The sequence below is a fragment of the Lycium ferocissimum genome, chromosome 10 (assembly GCF_029784015.1).
Source record: "Lycium ferocissimum isolate CSIRO_LF1 chromosome 10, AGI_CSIRO_Lferr_CH_V1, whole genome shotgun sequence".
Lineage (NCBI taxonomy): Eukaryota > Viridiplantae > Streptophyta > Magnoliopsida > Solanales > Solanaceae > Lycium > Lycium ferocissimum.
In genome coordinates, this window is record NC_081351.1 from 2,055,265 (window position 1) to 2,070,030 (window position 14,766).

The following is a 14,766-nucleotide window of genomic DNA, read 5'->3' on the forward strand; positions in this document are numbered from 1 at the left end:
AATTTTAAGGGGTGAGAGGAAATGGAGGGTAAAGGAACCTTATCCCTTCACATAAATTAATCTGGGTCCATTAATTTGTGGACCGTTCCTCGAGCTGTCTTCATCACGTAAGGCCCTATACTGGGGTTACTGCCACCATTTTGGACATAAAAAAAAATGGAGAAGCTTTTGTGTTGTATATATACACATAAATGTTTCATCATAAAAAAAGGGAGGTGCTCCTCAGAGAGTCATCACCAACTAGATATAGCTCGATGAAGCTATATATGATAAGAGGCGTATCCAAGATTTACAGTATATGTTTGAAAATGGTATCATTAGTTGGCCTTGCATGTTGGTACAGGAAGTAAGAGTTGCAGCCAAGGATGACTTGCCGACTCTTGAATTAACAGTAAATGGTATTATTCATACGATGGGACTTGAAAGAGAAAAGTTGGCAAGTGGTCCTTGGCTACATTTTTCTTTCTGCCCCTCAAGCCAGGTCTTTGGTGAACATAAGATTAATTAAGGCAGCTTCTACAAAACCATGGTAATGCCTTCCCACTTTTCTGTATCCTTATTGCTATATACATTTTTAGTACTCAAGATTCATAAATATATTTGCAAAACGTGTATTGCCTCTCAGTTTTTCTTTCAACATCTTTTACCCTATGTATGTTAGTGTTTAACTACCTTTTTTTTTTTTTTTCCTTCAAAAGATACACACACTGATAGAGAAACATATAAATTGCATATCACACATTGCAAGGACTTTCTAATAGATTTTGTCGCTAGTTAGTCTTGAGCAAGATGCATTAGACATCAAAATTTTACTAAATTTAAGTTGAGCCACTACAAGACAAGCCCAATCCATTGTCTTCAACCTCAGAAGTTTATTAAGGATCTCTTGGAGGCTACTCTAACCATAAACTAGCTCACGCTTCTATGAAGGGGTACATATTCCCTTGGAAAGGCATCTCCAAAATTCCATAAAATCATAAAATATTCATAAAGAGATCAAGACATCAAATACTATCTTTCTCAAAGCCAAGGAGATCAATAGAGGTCTTCCCGAAGATCAACTCAAAAGACCGAAGTATTGTCCAACATTCTTGACGATCAAATACACCTCAAGGAGGTCCAAATCATATTAAATTCGAGAGATGCTACTAATGGCCCTCGAATGACGAAGAAAATTTAGGAGAGAAGAATCAAGGGAATACAACAAATTTTACCGATACAATCTTGATAAATAAAATCACTTTTTTATTTGCTTTATGATTGCTGTTTAATTTACATACATACAAAAACTTGTTGTAAACAGCTTTATTACAAAATAGAGGGGGGATTCATTATCACAAAATATTATGTTCGATAGCCATGTGTGATAAAGAGTCTACAACTATATTATCCTCCCTGTAGGTGTGACTCAAGCATATATGGTCTTCCTTCCTAGTTACCAGATCAAGTAGTAGGGACCTGCATTGAGATATTAAGTGAGAGTATCTTTGTGTTTGAGTACCTGCAACAACTGTAAGTTCTATTATTTGGTACAATTGCTTTTATTAGAGTTATTCTAACTTTGTGAATTTATAAGATCTGTTCTTAGTTTCATAGTTTAGGGACTTTGGATTTCAAACATGCATGTTAGAAAAATAATTTAAAGATTCATGTAAAATGTATGAGAGGGATTTCCGACAATCAATTTTCCAGGTGATTATTATATAAAAGAGACAAGTAACAAACTTAGCAAAGGTCTATGATATGAAAGACAGCAATTTAGAGCTTCTACACGTTGAAAGATCTCTACTTTCTTGTTTGCGGCCTCTAATCTTACATCTTGTCTTTCTACTAGTTCTTACCTAAGCAATTTGTACGAAGTCAGTCAAGTTTTTTCTTTTTAAAATTCACTCTTGAGGTCGCGTCTTTTAGAAGATCTAAAGTGACAACTAAATATAGTCCAGCTTAATTAATGATAAATATGTAAAAATGAATAACCAGGGTGCATTTGAACTCAATTTTGCACTTTATTTTTTGCTATCTATTCATTTATAAGTTTATACGCAAATGTGTTCATTCTCATTTTATACGAGTAGAAATATACATTTCCAATTTTGTTTCCTAATTGACGAGTTGTAGCAAACTAATTAAATTAGTGCACTTCCTTATTGTTTAAGAAGCAATGAAGTCCTTAATGGACTTGCGTGTTGTGGAAGCAATGAATTAGAGGACATTATATGTTTTGATTCCTCACCCCCTTTTGTCATAAATGTTTTAAACAAGAGATCTATCTTAGAAAAATAGGTTTCAGAAGCGGGGAAGAAATAATTTGGTTTTGATAGAGTAATTTCTGTTAAGGAATTTAAGCATCTCACTTCGCTGCTGCAGGGATGGTGCAAGAGAATTCCCCCAGGATTTACAAAGCCAACAAAATTCAAGTTTCAGCAATTAACTTAAACTTCCCACAAGAATAGAATGTTGTGATTTGTAATGGTAAGTGAGTGAGAGAGAGAGAGAGAGAGAGAGAGAGAGAGTAATCTGATTCATATTTGGGAATAATAAGGTATTTATAATACCTAATGTCTGTTCAAACCAACATATGCATCTTTTAGGAATAGGCACCTTTTAACTTAAACCTTTTAGGAATAGGTACCTTTTAATCACAACCAGTCATTTTAATGACTAAAAACATATTCACCAAAACATCTTCTCAATACTTCCCCATCAATCACTAACTCCCCATTTAGTTAGTGATTGATGTTGTTTATGAGATTTATGCATATAGTAGGTCTCTTTCGAGTTGAACCTTCTACTTATATAAACGATTCAAATCCTTGTCGAAATTGATAGTTAGATTAATTCTATTGAACTACAATTCCCTAATGACAAAGACGGAAAAGCTTTATACACATAAATCATACCAACTTCACAACTTGTTCACCGTGAGTTTTAGCACTCGATTATGGCCTTGTGCTACCTCCTGAATTCACAAACACTTTACCAAGTTTGTCTCCCAACTTTGGCCGAAGTGGCACCACTTCAAATGTTTATATAGGTGAAGTTTTAAACCAAGTCCTTATCTTGGACTTACCAAGTCCTCACCCTAGACCTTACTGTCACGACCCAACCGGAGGGCCATGACGGGCATCCGGTGCTAACTCACCCGGGCACCTCTTGTCGTACATTCATATTCACATCTAGGTAAGCCACACAGCCTACGCATGATTTCTATACATCAATAATACTAATCTCATTGGGCAATGACACATTTATATCGTCATCAACAACTATGCCCATATCCATATACACAAGCCGACGAGGCTAACAAAATGATATACAAAATATAAGCCGACAAGGCTAAAAGAGATCTAACCATACACAACTGTCTACGAGCCTCTAAAGAGAGTATGTAACATCATATAGACGACAGACCCCCGCCATGCCCATATGTATGTACACAAAAGAATAATACCAACGTACAGCGACTCCGGATCGAATGGAGCTCCTACTGCCTCCACGAACAAATAATCTATGGATCAAGTACGTCTCCCTGTCCACCTGCGGGCATGACGCAGCGTCCACAAAAAAAAGGACGTCAGTACGAATAATGTACTGAGTATGTAAAACATAATCAACATCATAATAGCAGCATAAGAGATAACATAAGGTAGGAGAGTTATGAGATAATAGAGTCGTTCGTACCTCTAGTGGCAACCATCCTATTTTCTTACCCATTTTCTAATAGGAACCTTCCATTTCTAATGCCTACTTACATATTAGTACGATACCCGACCATGAAGGTTCGGTGTTTCATATACCCGGCCATGATAAGGCTCGGTGTTATACATACCTGGCCCTACCAAGGCTCAGTGTTGTCCGTACCCAACTGTAGTGGTGTGCGCGCCGGCCATATAAGCTCGGTGTTACATAATAGCCATACATACTTAGACACGTATACATAAGAGTCCATAAGTATCATCAACATCATCGTTTTCGTTACATCTTTCCTTAGAGGATCGACTATCATATAAAGGAGGTAATAGCATCGTAAAAGTATCGAGAATCATGAGTTTTAGTAATTTTAGAGATAGAGTCATTTGGGAGACATTTTGGAACCCATGAGAAGGTGTATAGCAAAGGAATCATGCCTTAATGAAAGAAGGGTTAGCCTTACATACCTCTTTGTCTTCTTAACTACTTAACATTCACCGTCAAAGCTTGGACAATCTACATTTAGAAGGATTCATACCATAGTTAAGCCTTAATGATACTCTTAAATTCAAACTGGAATAATTCATAATCTAATGAAAATTGGGCAGCATTTCCCCTATTTCGTCAACTTCCACCATATTACAAAACAACTCCCAAAAAACCATAATAACATCCACAATATCATAATCAAGTAATCATATTCCATTAAGTCTTCAAAATTCATCCTCATGTTCAACTTATACTAACAACTTCACACCCATCCTTAGCACATTTTCATACAATGCTTCCTCATCACTATTACTACCTTCCATAACAAGATTATACCTATATCATACTAAGAATCATGACTCAAGTTAGCTTACTACCCAAAACATCATAAAAGCTACATTTAGACCTCATTTTCTACTTTCTTCTTCTACCCAAGTTGTTCAACAACCAAGCATTCATGATAACATGAAGTAAGCATGAAAACTAACCTTTTATCTCATAGGAATGAGCTTTGTAGCAGCTATCAACTTATATGAAAACCCTAGCTTCAATACCAAAGAATTTCTTGTAGTCTACTAACCCTAGCAAGACTTCTAACACATGGATACCTTGATTCTTGCCTCTTGATCTTTGTTTTCTCTTGGGTTGGAGTGGAATATACTTGGAGAAGGTTTTTGGAGCTCTCAAGACCTTTGGAAATGTGGGAAATGAAATAAAAGAACAAGGGTCATCTATTTATACAAAAATAAAAAAATCTGCCCGATGGACTTATACGGTCCGTATAATATTATATGGTCCGTATAAGTGGACCGTATAACACCACCATGAAAATGACCTTTATGTAAGGTTTATGTTACGGACCCCCTTATATGGACCGCATAAAGTTATACGGACTGAATAAATGGTCGTATAACCCACAGTTATCCGAAACTTTCTCTCGTTGATTCGTTTGACTTCCAATCCTTGTGGAACCTTCTTGGAACTTATACAACACTTCATTAACCATACAATAGGCCCTATGGCATCCCCTCAAGACATTACCAAATAAATATTAGCTCAATTATAGCGAAAACCTTTCTGAACACGACTTACATTTCACTTCCTTCAACGAACTAAATTTCACATATTCATATAACTTTGAAATCTTATCGTGCACACTTTAAGCTACCTAATACTTCCCTTAATCTCGTAAGGATTTCATAATCACCTTAAGCTCACGTTAGTCTATTCACAAGACAACAAATCCAGAATTTCCGAGATGTAACACTTACTTAGTTCTTAATCTGAACTCTGGTTTCTTCATTAAGAGTACTTTTGTACTCACCCTCCTTTTTATAAGTACTAAATTCCAGTACTTGCTAACAGTCACAGAATGACCAGTTGTTCTAGAACATTAGTAGAGGTAAGGTTCACATTACTCGTGACAATGAATTTGCCTTAGACCCCCAGCACTTATATTACTATAATCATACCTCTCTAGAGCATTTTAGACGTCAATGGGTCGACATAGTCATTTAGACATGCCATTAACAACTGGTGATAATTCCAACAACATTCAGGTTCAAGCAATATGTCTAAATTTCCCATTTTGCTAAGTGCCTTAGACATAGTTGCTTCATTATCACATTGCAAAGGGAACTATTAGCTTCCATTGTGGCCACAACTTTATAATAAATTTTCCAGCCATTTTGCCTCTCTTTCTATCTATAAGTTCAAATTTCATAAAGAAATGAGTGACCCACGTCCGTTTCTTAGAAGCTCATGAAATTGCTTCTCCATCCAAAATGGGATCCAGTCAGATGCGCGCTAACTTATTATCATTTACTTCAGTTATCCAACTAGCATCACAAAATCCTTCAATATTGAATACATATATTTTAAAGTAAGGCAAAGATTTGTCCTTTTAAGATAACCAAGTATCCTTATAATAATTCTCCAATGTTCACTTCTAGGATTATGAGCATATTTCGATATTTACAAATAACAAAGGCTTTTAGTGCAATTAGAATACCACTGCACTAGCATAGCCTTATTGACTAATAAATCTTTTCAAGTTCTCAATCAATTTATAAAACCATCAAATTAAGTATAAATTTCTTAATACCCAAATGATTAAACACCTTGGAAAGAACCTTTTCAATGTAATTACATTCACATAAAGTGGAACCCCCACCACATTTTAAATTTTGATACCTAAGAGATAGTATCAACTTCTCTCAAATCTTTCATCTTAACTTGTGAGTTCAAAACTTCTTAGTTTCATTCATGTCTTGTATATTAGTTCTTATAGCATGTCACCGACACAAAGATATACCACTCTATAATCCTTTGTGAACATGAAATCCATTTATCTTCTCCATTATGTTTAAAACCATTTGATAAAATTACCTTATCAAATTTTCATACTTTTTGGAGCTTGTTTAATTCATACAACGACTTATAACCAATATACTTTTCTTCTCATTTTCAGGAAGTACAACCTGAAGGCATTGCTTCACATCTTTTGATCCTCATCTGGATTCAAGACAATAATATTTTATTTAATACTTTATCTGTACTTCCTTCAACTAAAACATAATTTGCTTGAGTAGAAATAAAAATCAGAATCTAAATTCTTATTCTCAGTAAGTCTTTCACTCCTTGTACGTTCAATAGGAGATTCAATTTCTTTTCTTTATCCAAAGAAGTTCATACTATATATTGTCCAGAGTTAATAAACTCTTATTCACAATTACTGTAGTATCATTTTAACTTACTACATCCTGAATTGTTGTTGTAGTATCTTGGGTTACTTTCTGATTAGAGAATTTATATTTATGAATAGATATTTTCCTTCATTGGAAAGTATTTCACTTCGTAGGGTTTTAGCTTTTCTTTCCAATGGCTTTCAACTAATACTTTGTAACCCTTAAACATTTCAACAATTTGACCTTTTGTTCGTATCAAACTAACATCTGTATATTTTCACTATCCATACCAATATATATATATATATATATATATATATATATATATATATATATATATATATATATATATATATATATATACTATTTTATGATCTCAAGAATAAAATTTCAAGTATTATTGTAAGCCTAAGTCATGTCTTACTCCCTTGAAAATAATCTTCCACATATTTCATTCATGCTATTAAATTATATACCAATTAATTAATTTATGGCACGAAAATAGAATATACTTTAAGATCATCAAAAAATAAACATCTACCCTAACATTTATAAAACTGAATTTCATAAATCATAAAGGATAGAAAATCTTAAAATAGAGTAAAGAAACATAACCCAATTTTATTTTTACTTCGTTTCCAATCATTGTTTTGATTCAAGCACCGTGAGATGCTGGCTTCTGTTTTTGTGATTTGTTGCGTCTGCATCCTTTGGTACATGTGATCCAAGTCGTACTATATTTTAGTGTGATCTGTTACACAACTTACTCACATATTTCCACCTCTTCATATATGGCTAGGGAGAAAAAATCTCTCAGGCACCAGCAATGATCACACATAACGAAAGGCAAATTTTTGCATGAAAAAAAAAATCTCTTTTTTGCCCAGGGAAGGTCTGTCATTTGTCCACGCACATCCCACGACTTTGCGACGTTCACCTTTCCAAATTTCTTTTTTAGTCATCTTATAGTAATTCTATTTCTCGTTTTCTCTCCAACAAAGCAGAGCACAGAAAAATAATATCAGTAAATTTAAATTCCTTAAGACTATTAGAAAAATAGGTTTCAGAAGCAGGGAGGAAATAATCTGGCTTTGATAGAGTAATCTTTGTCCTTAAGGAATTTCAGCCTCCCAATTCGTTGCTGCAGGGATGGTGGCATAATTCCTGCAGGATTTACAAAGCTAACGAAATTCAAGTTTCAGCAATTAACTTGAATTTTCCACAACAGTAGAATGTTGTAATTTGTAGTGAAAGTGAAAGAGAGAGAAAGAGTAATCTGATTCATATTTGGGAATCAGGTATTTATAATACCCAAGTGTCGGTTGCTCAAACCAACAAATACTTTTAGAAATAGGCACCTTTTAATCACAACCAGTCATTTTAATGATTGGAAACATATTCACCAAAACATCTTCTCAATACTTCCCCATCAATCACTAACTAATACTAACAATCTAGGGTCCAAGTACATGTCTGTACATGCTCTAATTGTTATAACGCTTATATAAGGAATTGAAGGAATTCAAAGGTAAACATTATTTACAGATTTCCTTGCAGAAGTGGATCTGCAATAACTATGACGTAAGTTATTGATCGTTGGGAATGTTCACAAGATAGATGAACGCTCTCATTTTCATAGCCTATATATCCTTTACTAAGATGTAGCAAATTTTCTCTTTGCAAACCCTACCATCATATTACGGTGGGAAAATATATCTTTTCCAACATTTCCAGAAAGATCCGCACGCTGAGTCTTATGCTCTCCCTTCCCATCTTTAGGTTTCCTTTGAAAGTGAGTGAAGTATTTCTAAGAATTATATGGAAGGAACCTCTGCTAAGAATTTTAAGGCATTGATTTGCCAAATGATTTCAAAGAGAAATCATTTGGCACTTTTTAAATTTTATTTTATTTATTTACACGTAATAAACCTATACAACAAAAAATATTGATAAAAATTCTTATATTCACCCTTAATAGTGTTTTGGTATTTTGAGGACATTAAATGTTACACCTCGGAAAATTTTCCGTTGATGCACAGTGAGTAGGCTAATGAGGAATACGAAGTATACATGTTTCAATAAGCAAGAAATAGCATTTGATGATTCTAAATAAGAGTTGAAAGACATTCGACGTTAGACGAGAAAGTTGCCAAGAGAAGGCCATGTATGCGGTAAGTATCGGAAAGGATTTATGAGTAGTAAGTTGATGACAACTTAATGATGTGTTGGGAAGTAGTTATAATGCCCCTTAGGTTGTTAATGAAGTGATAAACAAGTGCTAAGAAGTTTCCATAAGGATTGGAGATCAAACGAGACGGCGGGATCGAACTTGGTGAAGCAGTGAGTTCCACGGCTGGGTTCCACGGCCAGCATTGTGTTCCACGGACCGTGGATGGGTCCGTGGAACTGCCGACAGAATCCAACGGCTGGTCGTGAACCACGACCAGCTTCACGGACAACACTGGGTTCCACGGACCGTGGAACACCCGACGGGCTGAAATGTTTCAAGTTTATAAATGTGTTTCCAACTTCATTATTTCATTCCCAACATCTCTCCACTTCTCTCTAAGACTTCTAGGGCATCATATATATTTCATGAACAAAAATCCAAAGGAAATAAAAAGTTCTAATCATCAATACAAGTGAATCAAAGTAAAAGAACCCATTAAAGTTCATCAAAGGCAAGGAATTCAAGTGAGGGGAAATCTAGGGTTTTGCTCAAGTGAGGTATATGCCACCAAGGTTGAATCCTACACCATCTAAGGTAAGTTTTATGATGTTTCCATGTTGTTTGAAGTATTTGGAAGTTGAAACACTTGGATTACAAAAGAATATAAGAAATGGGTCATGAATGTGTGAATAGTATCACTTTTGAGTAAATGTTTGGAATGAGTTACGATTCTTGATGCTTTGTGAATATGATCATGTTATAAACGATAGTGAGAGTATGGAAATCGACATTGTATGTGAATGAGCGTATTGTCAAGGTATGACTATGAATATGAATGAATTGAAGTGAATCGTGAAGTAAGAGTAATGTAGTTGGCTAAAAGTTATTGTGATGATATTGTGAACGTTATTATTGATGTTTGGGAGTTGATATGTAATACGAGGGAAGTCGTATAAATAAAGGAGATGCCGTCCGATTTTCTCTAGAATTAGTCATGAATGCTAAGCTATCTAGTATCTAATATGAGTATGAACTTCAATGAAGGTAGAACGTGAGCCTTGAAGAGGAACGCTCAAGTGATAGAATAGTTGCACAAAAAGGTATGTAAGGCTAACCCTTCTTTCATAACGCATGGTTCTTTGGCCAAATGTTCATCTTCCTATGAGTTCATTATACTCTCTGATGATCCTAGCTCGAGAAGCTATTAAGCTAATGGTGCTCAAATAATATGATTGTACTAAGTTCCTTATACGACGAGTAACAATCTAAGGATAGAAGGTAATGAATGACGATAGTAAAAAGGCTAAGGATAGATATGAGCTTATATGTATGTGTGCCCATGAGAGGCTATTGTGAACCCCGAACTTATATGGCCGTGTAGAATATAGTAAGTAAGTACATATGCATATATATATATATATATATATATATATATAACGATGCGCTCACACACGAGCGGTTGGGTACGAATAACACTGAGCCTTGGTAGGGCCAGGTACGAACAACCCTGAGCCTTGGTAGGGCCAGGCACTGAGCCTTGGTAGGGCCAGGTATGTAAAACACCGAACCTTCATGGTCGGGTACGCAATATAATAAGCTATATGTATGACATCTATATGAGTACGACTATGCTATGTATATGACATCAATTAGAGTACGAATATGTTGAGACCATGTAAGTGCCAAGTAAGGGCTATGTATATGAAAGGTACATGATATGAGCATGAGTATAAAGGGAGATATGAATATGAGTACGAAAGTAGATACGAAAGGTAAATGAGCAAGGATATGAATGTATGTACGCGAGTACGAAATAGAAATGGAACGTCCCTATGGAAAGCAGGTAAGTGCTATGATGATGATGCTATTGTCTCCCATCTTATGCTATTTCATACGTTATCCATTATGCTTCCGTATTGATATTGATCATGCTTTACATACTCAGTACATTCTTCGTACTGACGTCCTTTTGTTTGTGAACGCTGCGTCATGCCCACAGGTGGCCAGGGAGACAGACTCGATCCATAGCTGTATTTTCTCAGGGACTACATAGCAGGGCTCCATCTCCTTCGGAGCTGCCGCTTTTGGTATAGATTCTTTTGTGTATATATTCATGGGCACGGCGGGGTCCTGTCCCGCCCATATGTTATGATATGATGTACCCTTCTTAGAGGCTCGTAGACATTGTGTGTATGGTTAGATATGTTCGGCCTTGACGGCCTATATTTTGGGATATTATTTTGATAGCCTTGTTAGCTTATGTACATTTGTATGGGCATCGTGTTATTGATGATATAGATGCGTTTGTTGCCCGTTCAGGCTAAAATGATGATAAATGAAAAGCATGATTAGTATGTGGCTCATCTAGATGTGAGGTGAAAGTATGTTAAGGGGTGCCGGGTGGGCTAGCATCGGGTGCTCGTCGCGGCCCTCGGGTTGGGTCGTGACATTAAATTAGCAGCCTTTATGGATGGACCTGACTCAATGACATCTTTTAACATTCCACACTCGCACATAAGGAAATGCTCAAGATCTATCAATCTAAGGAAAACATATTCTCATTTAAGTTCTCTTGCAACATTTCATGCCGGATAAATTGGCCGTATGGCCAACATAGTATGAGATAACTTTTCTATACATATGTTAGGAGTATATAACCTCTCGCAATCTTCGTGAAAATCTTCAAATAGATCATACGAAGTATCTCCAGTATGTTTGAATCATAAGAAGCCACGTGCTCTCAAATTATCCTTATAATAATTTTCTTAAAATCAATTCTCATTGGTAACATCAGTATTAAATGGAAAGAGGCGGTCACTTGTATGAGAGGGCTAACCTCTTTCTACCCAACATACCTTTCAATGACAACAAAGAATGCACAAAAACTATTCCATATATAATATGAATGTACAATAAATATTCATAATAAGAATGTACACAAACATTCAAATAATAAGTATATACAATTCAAACTTATTTTTATATTAAAAAATAATATACATTTGTGAACGTTGAAAAAAGTAAAAAAATATCAATGACTCTTTATTAAAGCCCACTAAGTATTTGAGATTTTTCATTCACAACAAACACATCTCTAGGAACTGACTGAGTCAATGGATCTGTAATTGTTTGTGCAAATACACTTTGCATTAACTTTTTTGCGTGCAACCATGTCTTTTACAAATTGAACATAATGTCAATGTATTTTCTTTGTAATGATATTTAGGGTCCTTGGTGCTCAAAATAGTAGCTTGAGTGACACAAAATTGTCACTGGATCAGTACTAACTATAACAACAACACATGGTCCAAGAATATTTGCAACCAAGCCGTTGTTTGTGCTACTGAGGAGAGAGTCATAAACTCAATTTTTATCGTGAATAATTTTACACGTGATTGATTGTTAGTACTCCGTAATATGGTTTCATTATAGACCGAAACACATTAGGAGGTGGCATGGTATTGTCCATATTTCATCCACATCAACATCAATATCTCCTCTTATTTCCATGCCATGCCCTTATGGCAAAACGCATAACGAGAAGCTCCCTTATTGTATACTTTATGATTATTGTAACAGTTTTTCCAATGTGATGGGCCAAGATTGGTTTTGTATCTGTTTACTAAGGTAAAAGTTTACAAACCTTCTGTTTTGTGCTTTTTCGACAAAACCCTCAAGTTGTTTCATATAAATATCTTCAGTTAGTCTCCATTAATAATAACAGCTTTATATCCGTTTGATGAAACTCTAGATCCAAGCCAGGAAAAATAAAGGTGAATCCATATAATAGGTGAGAAAATCTTGTTGTAGTCAATCCTTCCTATTGCATATACCACTCAACAATAAGTCAAGCCTTATATTTCTCAACTATGCTACAAGCCACATGCGTAACTTTGAGAACTCATCTAATTCCCGTAGTTTTGTATTCATTTGGAACATCAACTAGGTCCTAAAATTAGTTGATTCTATTGGACTCCATTTATTCTTCAATTGCATTTATGCATTTCTCACTTGAAGGGCATGAAAGAGACTCTGTAAGTTTCTTGGATCATTTCCACCTTGTAGGAGCACCATATCTTGGTTGATGTTCATCTAATATCATAATTCTTGTTTGGATTAATTTCACTCCTACTAGAATCAGAACTACTCATCTTTCTCCCACTTGGAACAAGAAGATTATTTTCACTCCTACTAGGAGCAGGATTACTTTGTTTCGCATCCGATGATGAAGGTGGATCTTGATAAGAACTAATTCATCATCACTTAGAACTCTTCCGCTTGAATGAAGGGTCCTATTTAATTTGGGTCCTCAATTTTATAAGGACACAAGTCTTAACTTATCTCGTCCTTCTCAGGTGATTCATTCTCTACGAATGTGACATTTTTTAAGTTGAATTTAGTTACACTCCCATTGTCTTGCAGAATCATCAACGCATAAACTTTTGAGGCTTTATAATATCTCATATAGATATGTTTTGGCGCCCTCTTTGGCCCAATTAGTTTTAATTTGCTGCGACCTATGAACTGAAAGAACCAGGTTCTTTTAGCAACTACACAAGGAGATAAATGAGATAATAAAATCAACACAAAAATTTAGCATGGAAAATTCCTTGCCGAAGGGAGAAAAAACCACAACTTACCTTTGCAGGAATTTTCCCACTTTCAAACAATAGCTCGAGCAACTTGTTTTAAGTTACAACGACTTGTACACCTAAGGAACTAGTCCAATCAATCTCTTCCTCAACGGTTCCAAAATGTTGTCTCTCGCTACTCTCTCTTCAATGACTCTACCCAGTCAGAGAAGTCCCTTACAACTTGATAAACACATATTACATTTGTTAAGAAAAGTAATTTGATAGAACTGTCACAACCCAAATTCCAAAGTCGTAAAGGCACCTACCCTACCCGACAAACCATGCACAACTGATTAAGCAAATTTTAATAAGTATATTATGTGGAAAGAAATAAATAAAGCCATTTAAGAGTCATAAACTAAGTCTCATAATCATAAACTAAGTCTCATAATCATAAATATGTGAAATAGGTATAACCACCCAAAATCGGTGTCACAAGCACAAGAAGTACTATGATAGCAAAAACAAGTCTAGCGTGTCATCCGAATACACTGTCTGAATAGAAGAAAAGACAGAATAATGTAAAAGTGATACAGAATCTAGTACCAGAGATCAACCATCAACTCACCTCAAATCCTCCAACGTGGACTCCTATCAGTGAAGCCATGAGCTACATTAGTGTTAGGGACAGACTCTGCACACAAAAAGGTGCAGCAAGTGTAGAGTGAGTAAGAGAAATAAACGTGTACTTAGCAGCATCGTCGACCGACCCTAAACTAAAAAGATGATGAGGGTTGGTCTTCCAATTATTCTTACTCCCACACTTAACTACAATTAGTCCATAAATTAAAGACGTAATTATACTCATATCTCTTCTTGTTCAAAAGTAGTCGTCATATACTTGTGAATCCCTTCTTTTAACTGCAATAGATAGAGATAATTGAATTGTTTCTCCTTTACTTTGACTACTAAAGAGGATTCAGTTCTATTCTAAACAACGACTTCACCATCTTCAGATTCCAAAAGTCGAACTCCTAGATTAGTTAAGCAGCGGACTTCCTTCAACGTAGTTCTCTTTCCTTCTTGAACATGAGCTAAACTTCCCATGGATTGCTGACTAAGAGCATTGTCTACCACATTCGCTTTCCCGGGATGA

General features: G+C 35.4%; 1 long non-coding RNA gene across 2 annotated transcripts; it reads left to right on the top strand.

Moving 5' to 3' along the window:
• The first annotated feature begins 227 nt into the window (after nt 1-227).
• On the top strand, nt 228-6,803 carry LOC132034536 (uncharacterized). Of its 2 annotated transcripts, XR_009409140.1 has the most exons (3): nt 228-529; nt 1,402-1,512; nt 6,650-6,803. It is a non-coding gene; the product is annotated as an uncharacterized LOC132034536 (long non-coding RNA). The 2 variants fall into 2 exon arrangements; XR_009409141.1 differs by having other exon boundaries at nt 228-1,512.
• The last annotated feature ends 7,963 nt before the right edge of the window (nt 6,804-14,766 follow it).